Raw genomic sequence first — 24,727 nt, forward strand, 5'->3', positions numbered from 1 at the left:
CATGTGAGAACCTTACTTACTGTAGTGAAATGGGCTGGAGAGGATCCTAAAAGGTTCTTGGTTTTGTTCTTTTTAGAGGAGGTCATGTCTGGGGTGGTGAGGGGGTGAGAATCAAATAGCTGGAATATTATTGCACTTTTGTCTCTGGAACACCTTGCAATTTGAAATTTGTAATTTCTTTGGAAACAGTTGATGCCAAATCAATGAAATGGTTTCTCAGGAAGGAGGAACAGGTTTCACTTGGGGAGGGGGGAAGAATCGCCAGTTTTCCGCTCCTTGTTTTGCGTGCCCGGCAGCGTCGCTTTTGACTGAGGTTAACTCTCTGTGCTCCATTGGACCAGATGCCATATAGAGCTGCTCCCTGAAGATCATTTGTTTCCTTGATGGGGAACATTTCTGAGCAGAGCATATTGGTTGCCATAGAGAGAAAAAGAAAAGGAAGAACACTGGTCACATTAAGCTATATGTTTGTGCACTGGGCTTTAGATAAAAGGACCTTGGCTCAGCCAGAGAAGAAGCCGAGATGGAGATTTCTAGCGCCACCAAAACTAGCTTTATTTTGTTTTGGACTTTTACAGTTGAAACATATAAGCTAATTTTATTTGTTGTTGTTAATTTTATATGACACGGTTTACTGAACAAAATAAACTTTGCAAGTGCTCGGGAGTCGCACTCTTGACTCGTCAGCAGGGGGCGCACTGACTCGTCTTAGCAGGTACCGTGTAAAATGCAGCTGTTTCAAAAGCAAATCTGCTCTTCCAAACTTGCCAAAGGAACAAATGCCCCTACCTTTCTATGCATATTCACAACGAGGAGTGAATTCACTGCGGAGCACAGCGCTTTAAAATAGAAGGACAGGAGCGCCCCCCCCATCTCCCACCCAGCCCCTTCTGTGAAATGGCCCCGAAAGAAAAACAGTTCAAAAAACGATTCCTCCATTTCTTTCCGCAGAGTGGATGTAAGTCTGGAAAACAGAGTTGGGCTGTGAAAGCAAAAACACTTTACAGAATTATTAGGGGTATGTCGTAAGCTACCTCAGAAGCTGGCTTTCGGGTTGTATATTTTGGGAAGCAGTCAAGAAGAGAAAAATACATTCTAAAGATATTATCTACTAAATAGTGAACATTCTTCAACGTGATGCAGGCTTTGACTTCTAAATAAAAATCCAGCTCCTGGAGACCTAGTCAAGGCATCCTGGATCTCTTTTACTCCATTTGATATTTAATGGCTCCTTTAATTCTCCATACCTCCTCTGGCTGTAGAAAGATTTTGGATTTATCCTTGAAAGGCTTGTTAGGGAAAAGGGAAAATACAAAATAGCCATCCCTGAGAGGTCACTGTGCGCTTGAAACTTTTTGGCACAGTATGACTTAACACAGTTGCAGAAAAGTTTTAAGAGAGCACAGGCTTTCCGCCTCAGAGATTTTTAGATACAGACAAGGAAGACTGAACTTTACTGTGGGGAAGGATGAAAAGATACGTGGAAAACTTCCTAAAATAGTGAAGGGCAAATCCTGCCCGGTTCTGAGGAATTAGTCAGTTTGTCACTAACAATTTTCCCAAGGAGATTTGGAGAGCCTAAGAAAGGGAAGCCATGAGTGGCTTGTGAGAAGCTGGCTTCCGTTGTTCAGCGGCTCCCCACACCTGTGAGTATGCCACCGAGCCTGCAGGAAGGGCCCCGGGCTGGAGGCTCTACCATCCCTCTGGAGGAGCGGGAAAGACATCTTATCCTTTCGAACTCTACTCCAAGCCAGCCAGGTTCCAGCCAGAAGTTTTGCTTTGAAACTAACTTGAAAAAGTCAAGGTTTGGGTTTAAGTGGTATTTCATCTAGGAGGGCTGAAAGATTATGGGAATAATGTATGCAAAGGAGACACTTTAAAAAAACATTTTAATTCCATGATTTTTATCCAGGAGCTCTCACATTTAGAGTCAGGAAATGTACTATCAGGTCTGTGCGAATAACACAAAGTGGGAAATGGAAGAAACTGTGTAATTTGAACCCAAACATGGCTTTTTCTTCAGCTCTCCGGACATTTCAGACAAAAGACTTCTGGGGGAGATCCACACGCACTAGACCAATGCCTCAAAGCTCTAGGTTACTTTGCAGGCCCTGGGCTGCTAAATGCATTTTAAAATTATTCAGGAGAAAGGGCACTTTTCTGTTTAGCCAGGCATTTTGTAAAGCAATAGTTAAGCAATAACTGTACATATTGGGAACGTACTTTTTGGTACCACTTTTCACTAGCCATCACTGGGATGGTTACTATCTTGGCTGCTTTGTATGTTCCTTTTCTATAAAGTTACTTAAAAAAAAAAACCTGGAAGAAAAAAAAAGCTTGCTACTCATGATATCTACAACCTTAGGTTACCTCGAGTAAAGGAAATAGAAAATAATAATTCTGGGTAAAGCAACAAGTTAATTCGAGAACTGGCATATTATAGAGACCGCGTTAGCATTCTGTAATGATTTGGAGGTGGGAACAATCAAGCTGGGTATGAATTAAGATCCAAAGAGCTGGACAAAGCTACACACTTTAAATTGTTGGGGATGGTGAAATTGCTTTTGCCAAAAGAGAGAATGAAGAACATTACCTGGGTCAGATGTACAGAATACAAACTGGGTATTTGCTTCCATTTGAGAATGATAAGGTGCTCCGTCCGGTGCCGTGGCAATGCAGAAGCACATTTGCCGTTTGCAGTTACAAGTTAAAATGTGTAGCATACTCACCATCCACACTGTGTGCTCGATCCAAAGAAAGGGCTCTTCAGTGGTAGCTTTTGGGTGGAAATGAGGATTTGCCCTCTGGCTGGGCGGTGGGTGGGTGGTTTCTTGGTCTTGCTAAGTTTTGGGAAGTGTCCCGATGGTTCCTCCCGTGTGGTTCTTTGTATCACTTTGATAACTGATTTATCTGATCTGCAGGAAAGGAGCAAGCACTTAGTTCTCTTAGATGGGCTGAAAGGAGCAATGATAAATTCAGACACTTGTGATTTCTCACCCTCAAGTAAGAAGCTTTACTGCTGATGCTTATAAGACAGCTTTAAACTACAGACCACCTCAGATTGTGGAATCTAAATTAAGAAGGCACGATAAGTTGGTCATCGAGTGTATGCTTTTAAAACAACCCATTTCCAACAGTTTGCTCACTGTAGCTGCATTCGTGCACCTGACAAGTCTGGTAATGAAAGCTACCAATCGCTAGGGAAGCCGTGGCTGACACAATGTGATGGCCTATTCTTGCCTGTCCCCCCCTCACCTCCCCTCACCAACAGTGGTCTTCTTGGAATTTAAATTCACAGGGCTAGGTAACAGGGAACCCAGCTGATTGACCAGAGTGATGATGATGATTTATTAACAAAAACATGTGGGTATGTCTGGCTAGAAAAATATTCCAAGGTCAACTTGGTGTTTCTGTGTCTGTGTTTTTAAAAACAAAATATTAACTCAGCTTTGCCAGAGGGGTGGTTGGATTTTTTTGAGCTTGTGGCCCTAACAGAATGAACTCTCCTCTCTTCCTTGAGGACACGCCCTGCCCAGAACCCCCCAGCTTCCCTGTATAGCTTCTCCTTTCTGGGTTGGAACCAGGGAGTCTCCTGATGGATGTCTGTAGCACACCAGAAAAAGCAATTCTTGTACTTTAGTGCCTCTGTTTTTTTTTTTTTTAGATTTTTTTTTTTAACACTTGAACTTAGCTATTGTCTGAGGAGCCGGGTGCAGACTGCAGCTCATCAGGCCGAACGCTGCTCTTTTGGGCATTTCCCCCAAATGATGCTTCTGTGGTGTCTTTTCTCCTGTGGACGCTGAAGCTCCCACTTCCCTGCCCTGCTCCCTCCCTAGGCTCACCCTGGACTGTTAGCCCTAGGGGGTCTTCAAGGCTGGCTATGCTGCTCACTTTTAAAATACAGTACCAATATTCACTGAGAACTGATACTTCGGATACTCTGTGGTTTGCAGCAATAAAATTCCAGCACTAAAATATCTGGCAAAGAGACTTTGGCGGTAGAACTAAATGACCTTGCTCATTGTAGCTTCATGCAACTGGGGCTTGTTAGTCCCCAGTTAAAAGTTCTGTGTCTGATTATAGCTTTGAAGGCCCACCTCCTCCCCCCAGATTTCAGGTAGGGAGGCTGGTTTCTCAACAAAGCCCAAGGGGAGGGTCCCAAGCTTACAGTGGTGTTGGACAGCCCTCAGCTCTTAATTTAATATTATATCAGGGTGCAAAAAACCTCCCGAAGTCAAGGCGTGTGTTGTCCAAATGGCTTAGGCTCTGTTCCCTTTATTTGAAATTCACATCGCAGAAACAAAACAAGTAAAACTTCACTTGGAAAAACATTGACTATTCAAGTCTCCAAAATTCGAAAACACTGGGGTGTCAGTGCCAGGGTCCAGCAAGCGATTCCTTTCCAGGGTTAGGAAGTCAGATTGGGACGTTCCCTAGAAAGGTTTGCTTTGGGCGCGGGGGGTGGTGGTGGTGGTAGTGTCTCTCTTCCGCAGCCGCAGGGTCCCCCTGCCCGCCCCCTGCTGTGATTTGCGGCCCTCCGAAGCGGCTTCTCTCGAATAGGCGGCGGCTTCTGGGGGTCCCAGGGCCGAGCTCTGCTTCCTTAGACTGCATTTTGTTTTACTGAGAGCACGATTTGCATAATAAAATGAAGAGGACCCATTCCTCCCCTTTTCTCCGTACACACTGCCCGGCAAGGACTTTGAGACTGTTATCTGAACACCCTGAGCGGCCTTCAGAAGTCGAATTAGCATTGCTTTTCTAGGGGAAAAAGAAAAACGGAAAGCGATTAAAAGCGAGAAGGCCAGGGGAGAGGGAGTAAAGGAGGAGGAGTGAGGTGGCGGAGAAAGCGGGGAGGGAGCGAGGAGCGCGGGGCCAGAGGCACAAAGGGGAGAGAGACCAGACGGGGTGCGGGCCAGCGACGAGGGAAACGCTGAGTCACCCTAACCGGTCACCGGGGACAAGGCGGCGAGATGCCGCAGCCCAGGAACAGCCGGTGCGCATCGCACCCCACCTTCTAGGCCTACTTCCCGCCCGCCGCCGGCGGAGCGCGGCCGTGGAGCTCGGCGCCGCCCGCCCGCCTTTGTCACCGGCTCGGTGCGCGGCCGCGGCCTCCCGCGGCGGGCTTTGTTCTGGCGGAGCAGGGCAGGACCCCTCGCCCCGCCGCCCCCGCCCCCCCCCGCCCCCCCGAGCTGGGGAAGCTGGGGGTGGGGACGGGGCGAAGGGGACGGGGACCAGAGGAGCGTCGGCGGGCGCCTTGGAGCCTGGGATTTCCTGCCTTCGCTCTTTTCGTAATTGAGCTGTTCTCCTTCGGGGCGGGGGCCGGGCGGCGCGGGAGGTGCAGGACGAGCGGGAAAGGGGCGCCCGCTCTCCGCCTGCCGCGGGGGCGAGCGCGGCTAGCGGCGGATCCGCATTGTGTCCGAGTGTGCACGGCTGGAGGGGCGCAGGCATCGGTGCGGGAGGAGAGCCGCTGAATCTGGCCCCGCGTTCCAGGTTTCTGGCCAAGGTTTTGGCGGCTGCGGGGCGCCTCGGGTCAGTGCCCGGTTCTCCCCCAAGATCTGCTCTCGAGATGCTTTGGGACCGCGCGTGGGCGCTGTGGACGCGCCCTGGGTCCGGGGGCTGCCCACGGGGAGCGCGCAGATCCCCGTCGCCGAGGCCTGTGGCTGGGGACAAAGAGGCAGACGGCCGGAGCGACCAGCGGGCGGGCGCGCACAGGCACCCAGGCGCGCACCCCACCGGGGCCCTCCCCTGGAGCCCCCGCGCCTCGGGGCCCGCGGCTCTGCGTCTGGAAAGTTCGTCCCTCGCACAGCCCGCTCCCTCCTCTCACCCTTGCCTTTAGCAAACGGCGTGGGATCGTGTGTCACCCTCTCCCTAGCCACCCCCAAAGGTGTGGGCAGATTGCAAGAGTTGCTGCTCTGTTATTGTTTGTCAAACAGGCCCTTTCTCTTGGGAGAGGGGCGAGGGGCATGTGGCGGATCCCGGGCCAGGATTACATTAATCAAAGCATTATTTCCCCAGAGAAGCCGAGCACAAATGAGAGTAAATCCTAATAAAATTGGATCGCGGAGAAATGGTACGCTTTAAGTAATCTGTGCTGCCTGGTAAAAAATCTCACGTTTATAAGATGTGGGTCTTAAAAAAAAAGTCTGCACACCTTTGGCCTTGGTTGCTGGGTCCGTATCGATCGGGACGGGGGACAGTCACCACCCCAAGCTCAGGTGAACTTCTGAAGTGAGAAAGGGACGTGGACACCCCGGAGTCCGAGGTTCTATTCCAAGGGTACTCTTGGCCCGGGCGCCCCTCTGGAGTATTTGCAGAGGCCCTGGGCCTGATCGAGACCCCTCGGTGCCCTGCGAGGACACGGACTCTTCCTCTGGGATCGTGGCTCCACCGTCCTCCTCTAGCGAAGCTGCAGGGCGGGCAGTCCCCGTGGGTGGCGGCGCGAAGCCCACCGGGCGGGCGGCGGGACTGCCAGGTCTCCCCGGCCCCCGGCCCAGGGCCCGCCCGAACAGGAAAGGGGGTGACTGCTGGGGAAGCCGGGGGCGCGGCTGGCCGGCGGCACTTCTGGTACTTTCAGGTCGTCCCAGCCTGGAAGCAGGCTCGCACTTCGTCCGCCTCCGTCCCCCAGCTGGTAGGAAACTTTCCGATGCCCGGCGCGGCCGTGCGCTAGAGAAGAGCTCTGCTCCCCACCCAGAGCTCCGAGCAGGCAGGCAAAGCCCACCGGCCAGGAGGAGACCTCCCCGGCCAGCTCCCGTCCCCCTCCGGCCGCGGGACACGAGAGCGGACTAGCTGGTGACAAGCGGGAAAGCGCCGTCCCCGTCCTGCGGGCGAGCACCAGCCTCCGGACTCCGCGCGACCTTCCAGAGACGCGCGGCCGAGACCGCTTCCGCGCCGGCCTCGCGGCCCCTCCTCCGCGCCAGAGGCCGCGGCCCCGCGAGGGCGGCGCCCCCTGCAGGCCGGCGCCGGAGGAGCCACCGCGCCGCCCGCCGGTGGCCGGGCCGCGTGGGTTTCCCGCGCTGCCCACGGCCGCGCCCGGCCCGCGCGCACGCGCACAGCCAGCGCCCCCTCCGCACGCGAGCTGCCGGCGGAGGGGCGGGGGGAGAGCCGGCTGGAGGAGGGCGCAGGAGGGCGGCAGGAGAGCCAGGGGTGGGGTGGGGATCGCGCCGGGTCACCCCTCCCTGGCCTTTCCTGCCCGCTCCCGACCCCTCTCGGGTCGGCGCCAGGCAACCCCGGCCGGAGTCGGCGGCCGCGCGCCTCGTTGCCGGCCCGCGGGCTCCGGAGTCCCGGGAGCCTCGCTGTCCGCTCGCCGGGCAGGGCCGGGCGCCCGGAGGGGCTCCCCTGCGGAGCGGCAAGGAGAGCGGCTTGGAGCAGTGTACCTGTGCGTGTGTGCAGGTGCGATGTGCGTGGTGCTGTGTGTGTGTGTGTGTGTGTGTGTGTGTGTGTGTGTGTGTGCGTGCGTGTGCGCGCGCGTGCGCGGGTGCGAGGGCTGCGTGCGTGGGCGGCGTGCGTGGGAGTGCGGTGCGCGCGCAGGGCAGGGCAGGAGGCGGTGAGGGATGCTCTGGTGCAGCTGTGAGATCTAAATCTGCCACCTAGAGCTCCTCCGCCCCCCCACGCGGGCGTCTCCTTTCTCCACCTTCCATCCCCTCTGAGCCCCAGAGAGATCCCTCTTGGGGTCCCGGCATGTTCATGGATCCCCCGGACTCACGTGAGCGAGGGTGAGCCGAAAGGGACCGTGTCCGCTGAGAAATGCGACCAAGAGCCTTTCCAGGCTCCTGCCTGCCCTTGAGACGGGATTTCACCCACTGGGAAGCCACGTTTCAGGGGCTTGTGTATCTGCTTCCTCTCGGTCTTGGCCTTCAAAGGGGCTTGCGTGGAGGTTGTTTTTATTATTTTGGGAGGCATAGGGTGGAGGTAGGAACCAGTTGAAAATCACTTTTGTGGGTCTCTTTAGCTGACCTGCCAGCCAGTTTGCGGGCTCCTTTCCAGTGATGGGAATTTTTTTTGGGGGGGGGGGCGGGGAGTGCAGACACCCACACCTTTTCAGTTTTGAAATAATGACTCTCCTTTCCTCCAATCTCTGATTTTCATAATTTCATACAGAACAGGGCTGTCAGTTATCTCTTATTAGACAAGAGGAAAGCAGCCTAATAGAAAACTTGGGCCCAGTGAAATCCCTCCTTCTTACAACATCAACTAGCCTATCCAAGTTGTTCAACTCTCAGGGGAAACACAGGGCAGAGGGAATTCAGAAAAGGCTAAATATTTCTCTCCATCACTGAAAATAGGAACCCAGTTGCCCACCTGTAGTTTTGATAACGTGACTTTCAGAGGATCCTAAAAATAAACTTTATAGATACTTTGTGTCCTCTTTTGTTCTAATGTTTGCATCTGGGGATTTTCACTAATTTGGAAACACCATTGGTATATATGTTTTTGCTTCTTGGATTTAAATGGACATTATGTGGTTTAACTCTTAGCCACAATTCACTATAAGACCTCCTGTTCTGGAGAAAGGCTCTGAGTGAAATTTACTCACACTCACCTCAAGAGACCCTCACCAGCTAGTATCTTGATACTATTTCCATCACTCCTTTTCATAAGATAATGTGTAGACAGCTAAATTTTGGTAAAGAAGGTTAATGGTAAAATGTCAATGTTTAACAGGATGAGCTTTTGTCTTTGGATTCAAAGTTCAGCTTTTCTTTGAATTATTTATCAAGCTGTTTGCCCATAGGCCTTCCTAAGAGAAGGGCAAGGTGAAGGGGGGGGGAACCACTCATTTATTTGAAGCATATGTTGACATAAGATTAAAAAACTAGCCTTTTGGAAAACAGTAATAAGTAAACCATGTCTATAAACACCCACCTTTGGGACTGTGAGAAAAAGCAAACCTAATTACTTTCGTAGAAAACAGCCTCAGTTAACAGTTAACTAAAATATTGTATGACAGTCCCTTGGAAGCTCCTCCTCCTTCAGTATAGGACCCTTTGGTAATATACACATATTTATACATGATGTAAATATACATATGCACGAGGGTAGATGTTTATGTACATAACATAACAAAATATATACATACCCCAACTGAATACATTTGCATATAACATGCCCATGTGTACTATACCAAACTTCAACGAGTAACAATACATTCTATAACAGATAGTCCTAAAATAAGAGGCAGAGTGAGTAAATCTTATGCCTATTGATAAAAATTTCAAAATTTCTTTTGAAATCTGAATTGCGCCAGCTGTAGATGACACCACAGGAGTCAGTTAAAAAAAATCCACGCACAGTATTAATATTTGCAGCACGTTCCATTTAAAAATACTATAAACGACTCATTTTACATAAAATAAAAAAGGGCACCATACGTTAGAATTTAAAATATAAACATTCTATCTAAATTCAGGTACTTTTCATCTTTTTTTCCCCTGCAAATTAAATACTGTTGTCTTCGAACAAAAATTCAATTCGGCACACAATGGAAAAGAGCATTAGTTTTATTTTCCATTCTGCTGTAAGGAAAACATTTTTTAAGTAGTTTAATTCTGTGGGCCTTTATGTCATTAAAAGACATTCAGTAGTCTAGTGATAATTCCAAATGGAAAAGCAAGTTGGAGGCATATGTTTATCCTTGAAATGATTTGTGTAATATGGGATGACATCTTACTTATTTGCCTCTTTTTACATAGTATTTTGAATCTCTGCATTTTCAAAGACTTTTTTTTTGGTTGAAATAAGAATTACAGTTAAAATGAATACATTGGCAAGAATCCAAATGCCTGTTCACGCTGAGCAAATGTAAAGAAATATTATACCTGAAGGTTATGCTTGAAAAGTTATTTGTCCTCATTGATAAAAAGAATCAAAATGATAAAGTTTTGAAATTTTCTTGAGGACCGTGATAGGAGCTCTCTCATGTAATGAGAGTTATTTTTACTGATATTACAAAATATTTTGTTGGCTTTCCTATGTTTATGTCAACGTACATTTCTTTGCTGAAAAACATACACGGTGTTTATGATGGTATTTATTCCCACATGTAATTTATTGCTTGTTTATTTCAGAGTATTTCAAAGACTGATGACTCATCGGTGGTGTCTAAATATTAGTGATGAGCTTGTGAAAATAAAAATCAGTTTAGCCGAAGTGCTTTTTGAGGTTTGTTTTTTAATTTCTTAAAAAAAATTAAAATGATGGAAATACCACAAATGAAAAAATTTTAAAAAAGAATAATCCTTGGAAAGAAGTAAAAACATTTTACTCTAGATGGGGTTTAAAATCAACTGTAAAAATAAGTTAGTCTTTTATTTTAGAACGTTTTCTATCTGATGGTGTGGTATGATAGGAGACATAGGCTATATAATGATCTAAAATTGCACAATGTGAATTAAAAAATTTGGATAAAGAGTCATTCACTCCAAAATGTAAAAGAATCTTTTCTGTCGATTTAATTAATGAAGTGAGTAAAGGACTGTTTTAGTAAGCTCAAGTTACGTATATAGAAAGACTTGTAAGAATAAATACTTTGGTGTTCTGTGGCCGAAAAGCAGACAGAACTATAATATAGCAGATAAAACTCCCTAGAATGTAGACATCCAAGATCCAATTTTTAAAAAATTTGTCAGTTACAGAAAAGAAGGGAAAAAGCTTATTAACTCAGGGCAACTATAAGATGTTGACAGATATCAAGTTTCATAGCCAACCAGGCTGTTAGAAAACTGCTCAGATGTCGGTGGAGAGCAAGTTACTCTGTGAAACCAGTTTCACAGTGAATTATCTTCTTAATAAATTTAAACTCCAGCTTCATAGACTAACCATTTTCTTCCTCTCTCCTCTACTTCCTCCCTCCCTCCGTCTCTGCCTTTCCTCCCCCGCCTTTTTTTTAAGTCTGTAAGCAGTTGGGTGAGACTGCTTTAGTGAGGTTCTGAACGACACCCAGGGGGATTTCAGGTACTCAGCCTCACTGTTTAGACACTGTTAGTGACACACATCGAGGTGAGATGTATCTGTGCTCTCTCAAAACATTTATTTTCTTTCCTCATCCAACTACTAGCATCTTTTAAAGAGAAAACCAGGCAATGTCTACCAAAGGCAAAATAAATCAGAGAATTTAATTAATTATTTGAAGAATTCAGGCATTGCTCCTCTTCCTTCAGCCTAGCTATTAAGAAAAAAAAAAGAGAGAGAGAGTGAAATTTGAACAGTCTAGATTGGCTATCTATAGTGATTAAATTTGTAAGCTAGCAACAAGTTCTAGAAGATCTTGCTTGATTCCACATTGTACCGCTGGAACACACACCTGAATGGACCTCCAGGTGAGGCAGTTACTAGATTTAAATAAAGAGAGTGGAGGGGGCTGACTTTCCAGCTTTGTCTGAGTACATTGATTGAAGTTATTAGATAATTGTTCACCTTTCTACTTAGCCCCATGAGAGGAGACACACACATATTGTAAAATACTTTAAATTAATGTCAAATAGTCCAACTGGGATTGCTAAAATTATTTACATTTAGCAATGGATTAAAATGTTAGCATTATACATTTAATAAATTAGAATCTTGTACGCTCTGACTCGCAAACATCTGCTGAACACGTTTTCAAGGGTCTTTTAGGGAGGACAATTTTCTCTGTATAATTTGAATTCAAAGGTGCAGTCCCTTTACCTTCTCTGTGGGACAAAAATATGAGAGGAAAATGTTATGTATTGTAGGTGGTAATTAGTCCATAGACTATTTTAAAGTAGTCTTTGGTAGAGTAGGATAAGATTTGGGTTTAGTTTATAGAACATTAGTAAACCTTAATTACAGGAGATTTTTAAAAAGATATCTAGTTGCAAATATTATTTTAAAAATAGCACCTAGAATCTATATTAATGAGCTTTGCTTACTTTCTCAAAAATTTCTGGAAAATGATGTCACTACATTTTGCATTCATCTAATTAAACAACTGAAATATTGTTCTAACACATAAACTACTCCAAGAACAAATAAAATGTATGCCAGATAAAAAATATTGCTGATTTCATATTTGCTGTAATAACAAGAGGGAGTGGCCAGGTGAAAACTATAGGTGAGTAATGCTTTATATTTATTTATAAAGTTGTTTTATTACACTAACAGAAATTATGAAAAAGTGTGATAATCTTTTGACATTTTTCATGATTCCTACTTCTAGATGCGCCTAAAAATAGGGAAATACTTAGAGCTTTAATGTTTGCTTGCACAGAAAGTAAACATCTAGAAAAATGTAATGAATAAGTGAATGAAGGATATTTAACAACTGGGCAGTTAAACCTAAGATTGTACTTTTGCTATTTACAATTACTAGTCTAGTCATACTACCCTATTTTTCCCTTGAGCCTCCAAAAACTTACACAACGCCGAATTATTACAGAATCACTCATTATTTCTCACCCCAGACCCTTTTCAATGAAATAATGCCATCCACTGAAGATTATGGCAAAACAAGATAATAGACTTATTATTGGGAAGTTCTCCTGTCATAAGAATTTACAAGATTTTTTGGAAATAATACCTCTAGGGATATCTATTTTGCTTCCTTTTTTTCTCATTTTAGAGTTAAGGCCTAATTTTCCATGTTGGCCATTGATCATGGTGGAGGCTGTTCAGAGGTAGCCATGTAATTTCTTTATCTTTCACCTGCAAATTACACACATTATTTTGCAGCTCAAAATAAGCATTCCCAATGAGTTGCATTCAGTAAATGTCTTTCACAGCATTAGTACAGAACTGAGGTACAAAAGAATATTAATCTAATACATTCCAAAATTCAAATACTTGTGATTAATAAGCATTATTATCTATAAATAAGGCCCTAATGATACTTTGGCAGTGTTGTAAACACAAGAATCAGAGGCAATTACTGTCATTATTGTTCAGCAAGTACTTCCCATGAATACCAAATGGGTATTGCTGTCCAGCTACTTGGCAAGTAAGGTTCCCATAAAGAAACAGCTGTTGTCCAATCAGGACTGGCTACTGTTTACTGCCCTTAACCCCAAATGCAGGGTCCTTAAAGAAAGGAAAAAAAAAAAAAAAAAAAAACCCAAACCCAAGCCATCAAAAGAGTTTTGATGCAATTAAAAAAAATATCGTTTCTAATAAATATAAAAGCATCTTGAAAATAGTGCTGTTGTGAAGTACTGACGTTGGTGAATTGGATACATTAGCAACCATTGTGTTCGCGAGAAGGAAAGGTCTCATTTGTGAGGCTCTAGGCCCAGTGTGATGCGCTGCCCTGGAAGTAAAATCAGTGGACAACGAAAAATCAACGGCAACAACATGAATTACCCTTCAAAGAGCATGGGCTTGAGCACGTCCTTACTTTTTTACCTTCCTCAGTCTACACAGAGCTCACCCCTCTCTATTAAACAGGACCAGCCCACCAGACCCAACTCTAAAGTGGGGTGTGTGTGTGTGTGTGTGTGTGTGTGTGTGTGTGTGTGACCTGCTGCAGTACCAGTAAAGTAAGTTGCTCATGTTCATAGGAAACCGGACGCAGTCACGCATGCGCTCTGCCCTCCGGCTCTTAGAAGTCAATGCCGGACCGGCTTTGGCTGTGTCCATGAGCTGATTTTAGCTTGCAGTCAATTCGGTGGCGCTGGTTAAAAGCTAAGTTGGTTTTTGTGGAGAGGGGAAAAGTTTCATATACATTTTCCTAAGGGATACATGCATTTAGCATCAAATGTAGAGCTGTCTATTTTTAAATTTTCTTGTGCCAAGCCTTATGCTTTAAAGATGTTATAGGTATACAGTGGGGGTAGGGAAGCATTGAATTGGTTTCCCAAGGCGTCGGAGAAACTTAGGAGGGCTTGGGTGGCAGCGGAGTAGGTGATGCGGAAGAAACCACCGTTGGCAGTCAATTTGCGCGAGGGTGTGGTCTTTATGGAGCATGCGCCGTGCGCCCGCTGGAGGTACAGACTCTCCACGCCCAACCTCCGACAGACACCTGGGTACCAGCGCTTCAGCTTTGATGGGGTTTCCTCTCTTGCCCTCAGAAAACTGAAACAGCCGGGATTCCATTGTCCTCCCAGTAAACTGGGAGGGCGACCAGGTAGAGTGTCAACCTATGAGGTCCTTCTGTCCTTCTGAAAATGTTCTTGCCACCGTCGCCTGGGCTTTGTCATGGGAGCGAGGTAGCCACGCTTGGGGATGCAGGTGGCTGGACTCCAAAGCTGTTGCTGATGGGAAACAGTGGATTCTAACCCGGGACCTGGCCACCCTCTTCTCTCTCCCCTCTTCTCTCTCTTCCGTTTTGAACTCCTCTGCATGGGCTGGAGGGTGAATGGTCCACCAGGACTGATCAGCTTGTGTTCATCTCTGATTTGGGGAAGATAAGAAAAGGTGAGCTCTTCCAAGCAAATCTTTTCTCGTTTTCAAGCACATAGACTCAAAAGAGAATTTCTATGACAACAACAGTAATAATAAGAACCACATGTTACTAAGGACTTACCATGTACCAGGTATTGAAACATGGACCTTGTGTGCATTGTCCTAGTTAAGCCTCTAAACGCCCCTTGAAATGCAGCCTGTATCCCAGTTGGACAAATGAGCCAACCGAGGCTTCCAGGGGCTAAGTTACCTGCCCAAGGTCCCGGAGTGGTGGTACCCAGTTCTGAACTTTGGTTACGTCTCTTGGAGACAAGGTGCTTTTACCAGTGATGCTTTACTGCTTTGCAAATTCTGGGACCCTGCTGCTTTCTCCCCTCCTCGGAGATCCCCAGATGTCCCCTCTTTGGGGCCACCTCTGTGCTGGCTTGCACAGCAGTCCTGTGACATTTGTGAGTGCAGCGTCCCCAGCAGTCTCACGTCGAAACCAGGATGGTGGGCTTCCCTGGTGGCGCAGTGGTTGAGAGTCCGCCTGCCGATGCAGGGGACGTGGGTTCGTGCCCTGGTCCTGGAAGATCCCACATGCCGCGGAGCGGCTGGGCCCGTGAGCCATGGCCGCTGGGCCTGCGCGTCCGGAGCCTGTGCTCCGCAACGCGAGAGGCCACAACAGTGAGAGGCCTGCGTACCGCAAAAAAAAAAAACAAAACCAAAAAGACCAAAACAGGATGGTAAAGGCTCTTGGGACCTCTGTGTACACTAGTACCATAGTGAGCCCCGTCTCCCAGGCCTCCGTGATCATGAGGGCAGAATAAGGCTCCGTAAGACTTCACGGATTCACCAGAAATGAGTATTACAATTCGGTTTGGATGCCCCATTAACACTGAGGCATGGCAGGTTAAGGGGCATGCGTGTGTATCTATAAACCTTGCACTAAATAGACAACAGTAGTGTGTCTGTTCCTCTGTATCCGAGCACCCTGGGGAGGAGGGTAACCTACTGATGGGAAGCGCCATCCCTAAACGTGATGTTGGCTCTGAGTCCGGAGATGTCTCTTCTTCCAGGCTGACGGAGGAGCTCGCGGGGCCGCTTCGCTGCTTCTGCTCCTCTCTCGGCTCAGCCCGTAAACACCTTCGCAGGGACCATGCGGATGCCTTGCAGCCACAGGCAGAGCCACTGTCTTTAACCTTCTCACCGATCCGGCATCATTCGGAGACAAAGGAGCTGTTTCAGGCGAGCCCGGGATCAATCAGCGAGGCTGGACTCTGTGCCTCCCCGGGGAGCGCCTTGAATCTGGGCCACGGAGCAGAGTGTGCAAGCCTGGTTCCCGGCGAGAGGGAAAAGATGGGGTTTTGTTTGGGGTCCAAGAGGAGATAGAGTCGGCTGTGGAACCCTGAGAAACACAGGTGCTCCACTTGTGACCGTGACATCAAGGTTGAAAAAAGCTCTGCAATGATTTCATTCTAAAGGAAATCTTCCTTGCTGCCACGGGTCCCCAAAGGGCAAGATGTTATTTGTAAAGGTCAAAGTGAAAAGGTTACTTGGCTTTTAGAAAATGACTTTCACCAAGTTATTAATTAGTTATTAGTTAATTAATATGCTGCGTCATTCCAAGAAAGAATTTGCGGCAGTTCATAAAAATAATGTGACAGGGGAAACTAATTTGGGGCAAATGAGGCAGGTGAGGTCAGCCTATACTGGTACATACCCTCAAATGCTTACTCTGTTTAGTGATGTTAGGAAGTCATGACGTGAGATAGGGTTTGCTTTCTCCACAGCAAAAAAGAAGAGGAAAAGAATAAAAAAAGAGTTTTACAATAAGCTATCCATCTATGTTAACTTTTATTTTAAAAAGGCACTCTTTTCAAGATGAACTATCAACTACATCTGGCTTGAATGTATTTCCTAAACATCTTTGATACAATATCTAACCTCCAAGAAAATGTTCTGAAAAGAATTCACTGCGCTATCTTTTGTTTTAAAAATGAAAAAGCTAATCTTGAGTCCGTTAGGATTTTACATCGGTGAAAAAGTGTTATGATATTCTTTGACAATTTTTAATGCTAGCAATTGGCATTTTACTTCCTATGTTTACTTCCCAGAAGATAATTTGACACTTTGCAAAATATAGATCACGTCTGCTTCTTCTCAGTAAGTCGCAGGAAATCAATAAGTGATGTATGTTTTGCTGTTCCTTCTTTTTTTTGTTTAGGTAGTCAAGAGGCAGGTAGTATAGAGAACTCAGTAAGGTTCCGTATCTTCAGGGGTGTATAAATTCATGCACAAAGCCACAAGTAGCTTAGTGGCGTGGCTCCCTCGTGCCACCTTTCTGGTCTCAGTTTCTCGGCTATTAAATCAGGGCATGGGATTTACTTGATCTCTGAGTTGCCTTCTAGTTATAAAATTCTGTGTTTTGAATTTTCTGTCATCCTGAGGATCCATTAATGTAAGCATGATTTTTAAATGTCTAGTTATATTTCAATTGATACAGAACTTGCATGGAAAGGAGATTACAGGGCATGCTATTATGCAGTGTAAATCAATAAAATGAAAATGTATCCATTGACAACATTTGTATTTTCACCTATTACGGAGCTGTGCCATCTCTTTGAATACAATACACTTTTATGCCCCATTAAAGCATGCTTGACATAGCTTTCAACTACTTGCAAATGCTGAGAAGTTGAAAAACATAACATTTACAAAAGATACATCTGGTGCATATTTACATGACTTGGAATAAGGAATCATTTAAATACTGCTGAGCCATCTCCATATTAGGAGAAACGATATTCCACGTCCATATGTGAAATCGGTAGTAAAATACATGTAGGTTTAAATTTCTCTTAGGCGTTTTTTTTTACTTTACACATGTTAGAAATATGGAAATATTGATTAGGGCTCAATTCATCTATTTGAGTTGTTGGGATTGCTTTCTCCCTGAATTTTATAGATTACATCATGAACTCTAGTGTCTATTCTAGAGGAGATAAGTTTTGAAAGGGGTTGAAAGTAACACTTTCTACTTAGAAAACTTGCTTCTTCAGGTATAGGAGTTCGTAACCTGGGGACCATGGGCCGGGTAACATCCAGAGGCAGGCGTCAGAGGCTCTGTGACCCTCCTGAGTTTCTATGCAAACACTGGTGTGTGTAGATATGCAGATCATCTTTTTTTCCCCCCTTTGGAAAAGACCTAACTTATATTTGTATCTCAAAGAGATATGGCCCTGGTGTAGTAGAAAACTTAGAATCATAAGAAATACTTGGTGTTACCCCTTACTAGCTGTTGGACCCACCTTCTGCAGTCATTACCTGTGAAGTAAAAGGATTGTACCAGATAATCTTAGATGCCCTTTCCAACACCAGCATTCTCCAGGCAGAAACTTACCTCCATCTGCCTAAATGCTTCAGCCACCAGTGCCCTCAGCATCTGTTCTATCCTCTACGTTCCTTTTTAGGTTGTAACTGTGGAGTTTCTGCATGAAGTCTAGGTGAGACTATGCTGAATAGTGTGCAGGGCTGCATACATAGCAAAGCTGGGAAAAAAAGCACACCTACAAATTGTACAGCTCTTCTAGAATGCCATGTGGTACAGCATATGAAATATAACTTGTACCCTGCAGCTCACACACACACTTTAATTAATGTTATGGGCTGTGCTTTAAACTGAGAGAAGTGAGAAAGTCAAGGTTAAGGATGCTCTGTTCTTTACTATGTAGGAGGAAAAAAGAGACAGCTATGTAAATGAAGGGTTTCTCATCTCCTTGTCAATTTCTTATCTGTTGTCAGTTTGAATGATTTCTAAATCAGAAGAATGCTGAAGATCTGTCTTCCCATCAGTTTTGAGCCTAAGGAATTTGGAGCTGGAGTTCTGAGCCAGGAAACAGTCCTGTTTTGAATTCAGAGGCTCTACTGCTGAGCACGGATGCCAGGCTGATGATAAATTCCAAGAGGTTCAGCTTGATATTTCAACCCCAAGGTCAGGGAGAATTCCTTGGAGTTGGGCAAATGAAGAAAGTGAGTGTGGCCGGGGCGTCTCCAGCGGTCGCCCTGGGAGAGGAGCGCCTCACCAGGTTGTGGCGATGTGGTCAGCTAGGAGAGACGCACCTTTACCAAGTAGAATATTGTGGTAATGGGCACCGCTGGCCTCAGGCAATATGGTAACTCTCAATTTCTATATATTTCACATGGTGTAGCTCTAACATCAAGAAGGCTTCCTAAAAATTTCACTTTGTAGTTAGTGATTATGGTACCATGTAGACCCAACCTCCGAAGCTGATATGATCTATTGTGCAAAAATTCTTAATTTGAGAGGTATTTGTTGGACAGATTCTCTCAGGTGTATTTATTTATTTTTGAGCCCTTAAGATGGATTATGACAGTGTGGGCTAACTCCACACGCATGCTGTACACCAGATTCCAACCTCAGAGGCTGGCACTCACCCCACCTTTCTTTCCTCTCATTCCCCAGATATTTTTCTGTATTGCAGATTTATTAACAACTCATTCAATACAACAAGAGGTGATGACTTTTTCTGAGTTCAAACCCCCGAAAGAGACAATTTTTCCGGGGGGTGGTTTGAAAGGGTCCTCTAGCGAGATGTCTGTGGTCATTAACTTCATATGAAGTCTGAAATATCGCATACATTGTGATGTATCCTAACGACACTAGGAAATCTGGGTGCCTTGGGATTTATTTACTATTAATTCGTCTTTCTAATGGTTGACAGAACTTTTCATGACCAATTGAAATGATAAAAAAAGGAGACATGATTAAGGATTGAAATATCACAGACCAAATTTCGATGAGGAAATAGACAAAAATGTATTTCTTTCTAAAGGATCATAACTGTAATGTTCCAAAGCATTGTCAAAAGCAGAACTACACCCTGCACTGAATGTCTGCTGAAGCAATTGAGTTATGGCTCTGCCCCTTACCGTCGTTCACCTTGATGGAAAGATGCTTTGATTCAGCCTGCGTCCCAAGCAACCCTAGGAGGTGGGAGGTCCGAGTCAGTTTGGGCAGTGATGTCATGTTTTCATCTCCGGAAGGAAGGAAAATAAAAGACTGCCAACGTTCGACGGCATTTTGTCTACCTTGGAAGAGATCTGAGTGACCAAGTTTTGTCCCCTGGAGTTCCGTGTTCTGCCACAGGGAAGAGCAGCCACTCCGGGCTTTGCTAAATGACATTTGAGCTTTCTACCTTGGCATATTCTCATGGGAAAACCTCTGAGCGCACGGATAAAGCAACCACAGTAAAACTGAAGGGCGTGCTGTCGATGACATTAGCTGGTTTAGGTTCAGTATAACCCCGTCCATCAACAGTGTATCTGTTTATTCGTAGGCGTTAACACTATTTGAATTCCAAGAAGAAGTGAAGTAAAGTGTGTCTACAGCTCCTTAGAAGAAACTGCCTTACAGGCTGAAAGGATCGTTACCTCCTTTCAACGGGAGATCCTGAAATGGAAGGTGACAGAGAATAAACAAACGAAAAAAGATCTCTGACACTCCCTGTGATGCTCCTTATTCAGACTTTCCCAAGTCCCTTCCCTAAGTCCTGGGCGATCCTGCTGTACTTAAGTACCTACCTTATTTTGATTTGGAAACCTCATTTGTTTACAATGGTAACTTGGGGGTTGGATAGCGTGATTCAGACTGGGGATAGAATTCCACCTTGGGGAGGTTATGCATTTGCACAGGTGAGAACTGAGATCCTCTGCTGGGGTTTCTAGTCTGGGGTCTGCCTAGAGAATGTTTTCTTCTGTCTCTTGAACCTTATTTATGTCTGTCTGTGAATTCCAGAGCAGTATTGCTAAGTAAATATGAAACAGGCACCTGGATGGGGAAAAATATCGTTGTTCAGCCACCTCACTTCTCTCCAGTGAAGGCACTGAGGCCAGAAATCTCTATGATTCTTCTCTAGGAGTTATTTACAAAACACCACCGTGAGATTACAAAAATGACCAGGACAGTTTCCTAAACTATATTTTGCATTCTAGGATGGAAAGCATTATCATTTTAAATATAAAAATATTTCCTCTACTTACTAGTTGTTCTAAGAATACTATACATGGTCTTAAGTTTCCGCTTTTCCTCATGTTATCAGCCAGGAAGGTTTTTTCTGATGGAAAAGATGATTAAAAGAGATCAGGAAGTGTGCCTTTTCAAGGTATGATTCTTCGTAAGAAAAGGCATGGGCTACTAAATTATCTAGATAAAGTGGCCTGGGCTATTAAGTTATCCCTTCAAATTTGGGAATTCATGGATGAACATTCACTATGCAATACTGAAGATTCGTGTTATAGGTCCAGAATTTAAGAAAAACCATTTTGCCACTGATCTGCAGTGAGGGAGCACTGCAAATTAATTACTATTGAGGAAAGCGCATCGTGTGTCTATATCCTTAAACAGCTGGCCTGTGTGGACTGAAATGAGTGATAATTCAGCTATAAATTCCAGTTAAGTTGGTGAACCAGTTCACTCAGTAAACAAATTCATTAGAGCTAAGTTAAAAAAATAAATTGGATGGTTCAAGTAGATCAAAATCAAAGAATGCTATAGAAGAGTAGGGATGTGCCTCCCCAAATGATGACTATCTTGTGATGCCATTTGCAAAGAAGTGACAAAAGAGATTGCAAACATTTTTGTCAATTATTTGAGATGAACGTGTCCATTTTTGGGTGCATAAGGTAGGAAAGTAAGTGGAGAAAAAGACTAGCTAGAAACCTGGAGGTTTACACCAAAAATCTGTTTTAGAAACCTGCATGTGTTTTGAATATTAAAAGGCTTTCCTTTCTCTTCTTTCGGTTATGCTTTTTTAAGTAGCTAATGGTTTTATCGGCATTCTTAACCTGAGTCAGATGATTTGGCCCTTGATGATGTTTCTAGTGCCTCTGACGTCTGTTTCAACTTGTTTTCTAAGGAGGCAGTGTGTATATACTTTTATGCAGAAATAGTTTTGGCCATTTCAAACCCCTCAGTTTTAGGTTTATTTACTTTTTTCCAGTTTGCTCCTTGGATTTTCTTCCCTTTTGTCCTTACCCTCTTTTTAATATTTAAAATCAATCTCCCATGCCCACATTCGCTGTTCTTTGCTTTGCTCCGTGGTTCCCTTCTTTCCCAGTGATATTGCTGAATTTCTTCTCTGCCCCAGCATCAAGTTTCCCTCTCAATGTCCCATAGGCATCTGTTGACTGCCCTTTATCCCTGCATCCTTATCTTTTCCTGTTCTCTTTGCTTTTATGGATATGGTATGTTGTCTTCTTCACATAGATATTTCCCAAGCTATTAGAAATATCAAACCAATCTGTGTTGACAGACAACTAGTTTTTGTAGTTTTCATTTAGTTTGTAGGTGGACTTGCTCCCTAATTTCTTTTCCACAGTTGCTCAGTCCTTTCCTCTTTCTTATGTGCACAGATCCTGTCTTTCTTCCTCACTTGCCTTGGTGAGTCCTTGGTTGTCTGGTGGGCTTTGGTTCCATCGTGGAGATTTCCGCCAAGCCCACTTCACATGGGCAGTTTAGGACAGCCTCTCATCGGCTAAATAGATGGTGCCTCCACACCCATCCTTTTGGAACAGACTTGGCTGGTCCCAGGAAGACACCCTAGGTGGGACATCGCACCGTGTACACGCTGAGTCAACAGACAGACAGTCAGGGTTCTGTCCGTGGCTCTCCCCTTGCCACTGTTGGTGTCGCCTTGGGTAAACACTGAATTCTCTGTGCCTCTCTGCATTTTTGAAGATAATAACACCCAACTCATAGGGTTTTTGTGTACTCGCAGCATTTCCAGTGTATGCTAATCCCCTCTGTACTTAGAGGTTGCAGAAAACTTAAAGCCTGTAAGTTCGACACAGCAGACACGCTAGATGTGATGGGAGAAATAATGCTGTGAATGTAGCACTTCTAGTGTTTCGAAGTATATTCATATCGTCCATTTCACTTCATCTTTACAATGACCCCGAGGGCTGCTGAGGACTCCAGTGCTCTCAACAGTGGCCCTCGTGGGGCCACTGTTGCCATATGATTCACTTGGGAGGAAAGAAATGCCCACTAAAAAGCCACGTGGATATTATGAAGGTAATGGGGACAAAAAGGTCGTCCTGAGTGTAGAAAATTGGAGCCATTCAGCCTCATAGAAAAGAGGAGTTTTATGTTTCATTCCCAAGTTCAGAGAAAAGAAAACCTTTCCTTTTCTTTCCTCTTTGCTGTTGTTGGCAAGACTCTGTAAGACGGCAACTCACATAGAAGGCACACACTGGGCCAGATTTTCAAAGAGCCTCTATGCTTTGCATGTGTTAGATTTTTTCATGCAGAGCTGCAGCTCTGGGTGGTGGGGAAGTTTGTGGGGTGGAGGGGAGGGTGGGCACAGATGGCTTTTCACATGTGCCACCTCACTTTGAATGAGGAAATGTACTAATTTTGTGAGACTTAGTTTTCTTAAAAGTAGAGTTCCTTAAGAAGGCTTATATCCTGAGCAGTGCAGTCTTTAAATGAACAGTTCTGCAGATGAGACGCAATCTGGGTCTGTCTGGTGGACAGTGGTGCAAAGGTGCTTTATTGTCGGAAACAGAGCTCAGCTAAAGAGACTCCAAATTACCTTGCGGTCCGTGTGGATTACGGTGACTTCCAATTGCTTGCAGGTCATGTTATACCTTTTTCCTGGGCACTTTTTGCTAGGATAGACCTTTTCTAGGGAACGATTAAATGCCTCAGAGATAGTGATTTGATAACAGAGCCTTGAGGATTTGGTTTAGTTTCAGAAACATGTAGGTTCCTTCTTTCCCACGTGACCACCAGTGACTTTAAACTCTCTTCCTTTGGCTCTTTGCTAGTTGTATCTGTTCAGATAGAGAAGGTTATGCTGTGGTAGAAAAAAACCATCAAAATCTCAGTGGCTTTACAGCAAAAAGTCTGTTTCTTTTTTTAATTAAAAATTTTTTTATTGAAATATAGTACAATATTGTGTTAGTTTTAGGTGTATAGCAAAGCGATTCAGTTATTTAAATATATATATATATATGTGTATGTGTGTATGTATGTATGTGTGTGTATTGCAAGTCTGTTTCTTGATTCCATTTCTTGTCCATTGTGGGCTGGAAGAGGTATCCGCCAGCTGTAGATATTTAGGGGCTCAGGGCGCTGGGGCCCTTCTCTGTACCTGGTCCCCCACGTGCCACAGCAGCGGGAAGGGGACCTGGTGAAGCTTGCCCTGGCTTCTACAGCTTCTGCCCAGAAGAGCCACCTGGCACTCCTCACATCTCATTGGTCAAAAAAGTCATGTGACCATGCCTGACTTCAAAGGTTGGGGCCATTCAATCCTACTCTGAGCGTAGAAGGAGGGGAAGAGAAATGTAAATAAGCCGCCTCTGACGACCTCCTCCTCGATTACACAAATCTACACAGGGGAGGGATTTCTCTATATTTACTGTAATCAGCACTGTCAGTGTGCATTTCTCTGCCCCAGACATTTTCGAGCCTTGCTAAAAAAGTGTCACGTGTCTCCACAACAGTCTCCATGCATTGACTGTTCTGCATCCTTGGACTCTTACGATACTTTGGAATGCTTTCAGTAACAATGATTAGAATGAAAATAATAGTGAAGAATAAAAAGTCACCCACAGAGAGAAATACACCTCTTAATCAGTTGCTTAAACTCCACTTCTTTTCTTTCTTTTGAAAGTGCCTTTCAAGTCTTTATCAAAGAACATCTTTGTGATCAGATTAATCAACAATTGATGGGTGAGGAAGCTAAGACTCAGAGAAGATAGGTAGAGACCTTTCAAATCTCTGATATGTGAGTTCAAGTGTTTAATTCATTTTCTGGGATTTGACTAATCACCACCCCCCCCCTCACCACCACCATCTTTACCACCATCTCCATCACCACCACCACCCTCACCACCATCTCCATCACCACCATCACCCTCACCACGATCTCCATCACCACCACCACCCTCATCACCATCTTCATCACCACCATCACCATCACCACCATCTCCATCCCCACCATTACCCTCACCACCATCTCCATCACCACCATCACCATCACCAGCATCTCCATCACCACCACCACCCTCACCACCATCTCCATCACCACCACCCCCCTCACCACCATCTCCATCACCACCATCACCATCACCACCATCTCCGTCACCACCATCTCCATCACCGCCATCACCATCACCACCATCACCCTCACTGCCATCTCCATCACCACCACCACCCTCACTACCATCACCCTCACCACCATCACCACCACCACCCTCACCACCATCACTAGTACCACCATCTATCATTATAAACACAAATTTGTGTGACCCATATAATGTTTCTCTTCACACCATCATGGGAGCCATAACATTGGTAAGATTTTTAGTG

General features: G+C 45.1%; 1 long non-coding RNA gene across 4 annotated transcripts in view; it reads left to right on the forward strand.

Annotated features, from left to right (window-relative positions):
• The window catches only part of LOC117195805 (uncharacterized), a 57,297-nt gene that overhangs the window by 1,165 nt on the left and 31,405 nt on the right, over positions 1–24,727 (forward strand). The gene's annotated exons all lie outside the window — the stretch shown is intronic.

This window comes from Orcinus orca, chromosome 13 (assembly GCF_937001465.1).
Source record: "Orcinus orca chromosome 13, mOrcOrc1.1, whole genome shotgun sequence".
In the NCBI taxonomy this organism is placed as follows: domain Eukaryota; kingdom Metazoa; phylum Chordata; class Mammalia; order Artiodactyla; family Delphinidae; genus Orcinus; species Orcinus orca.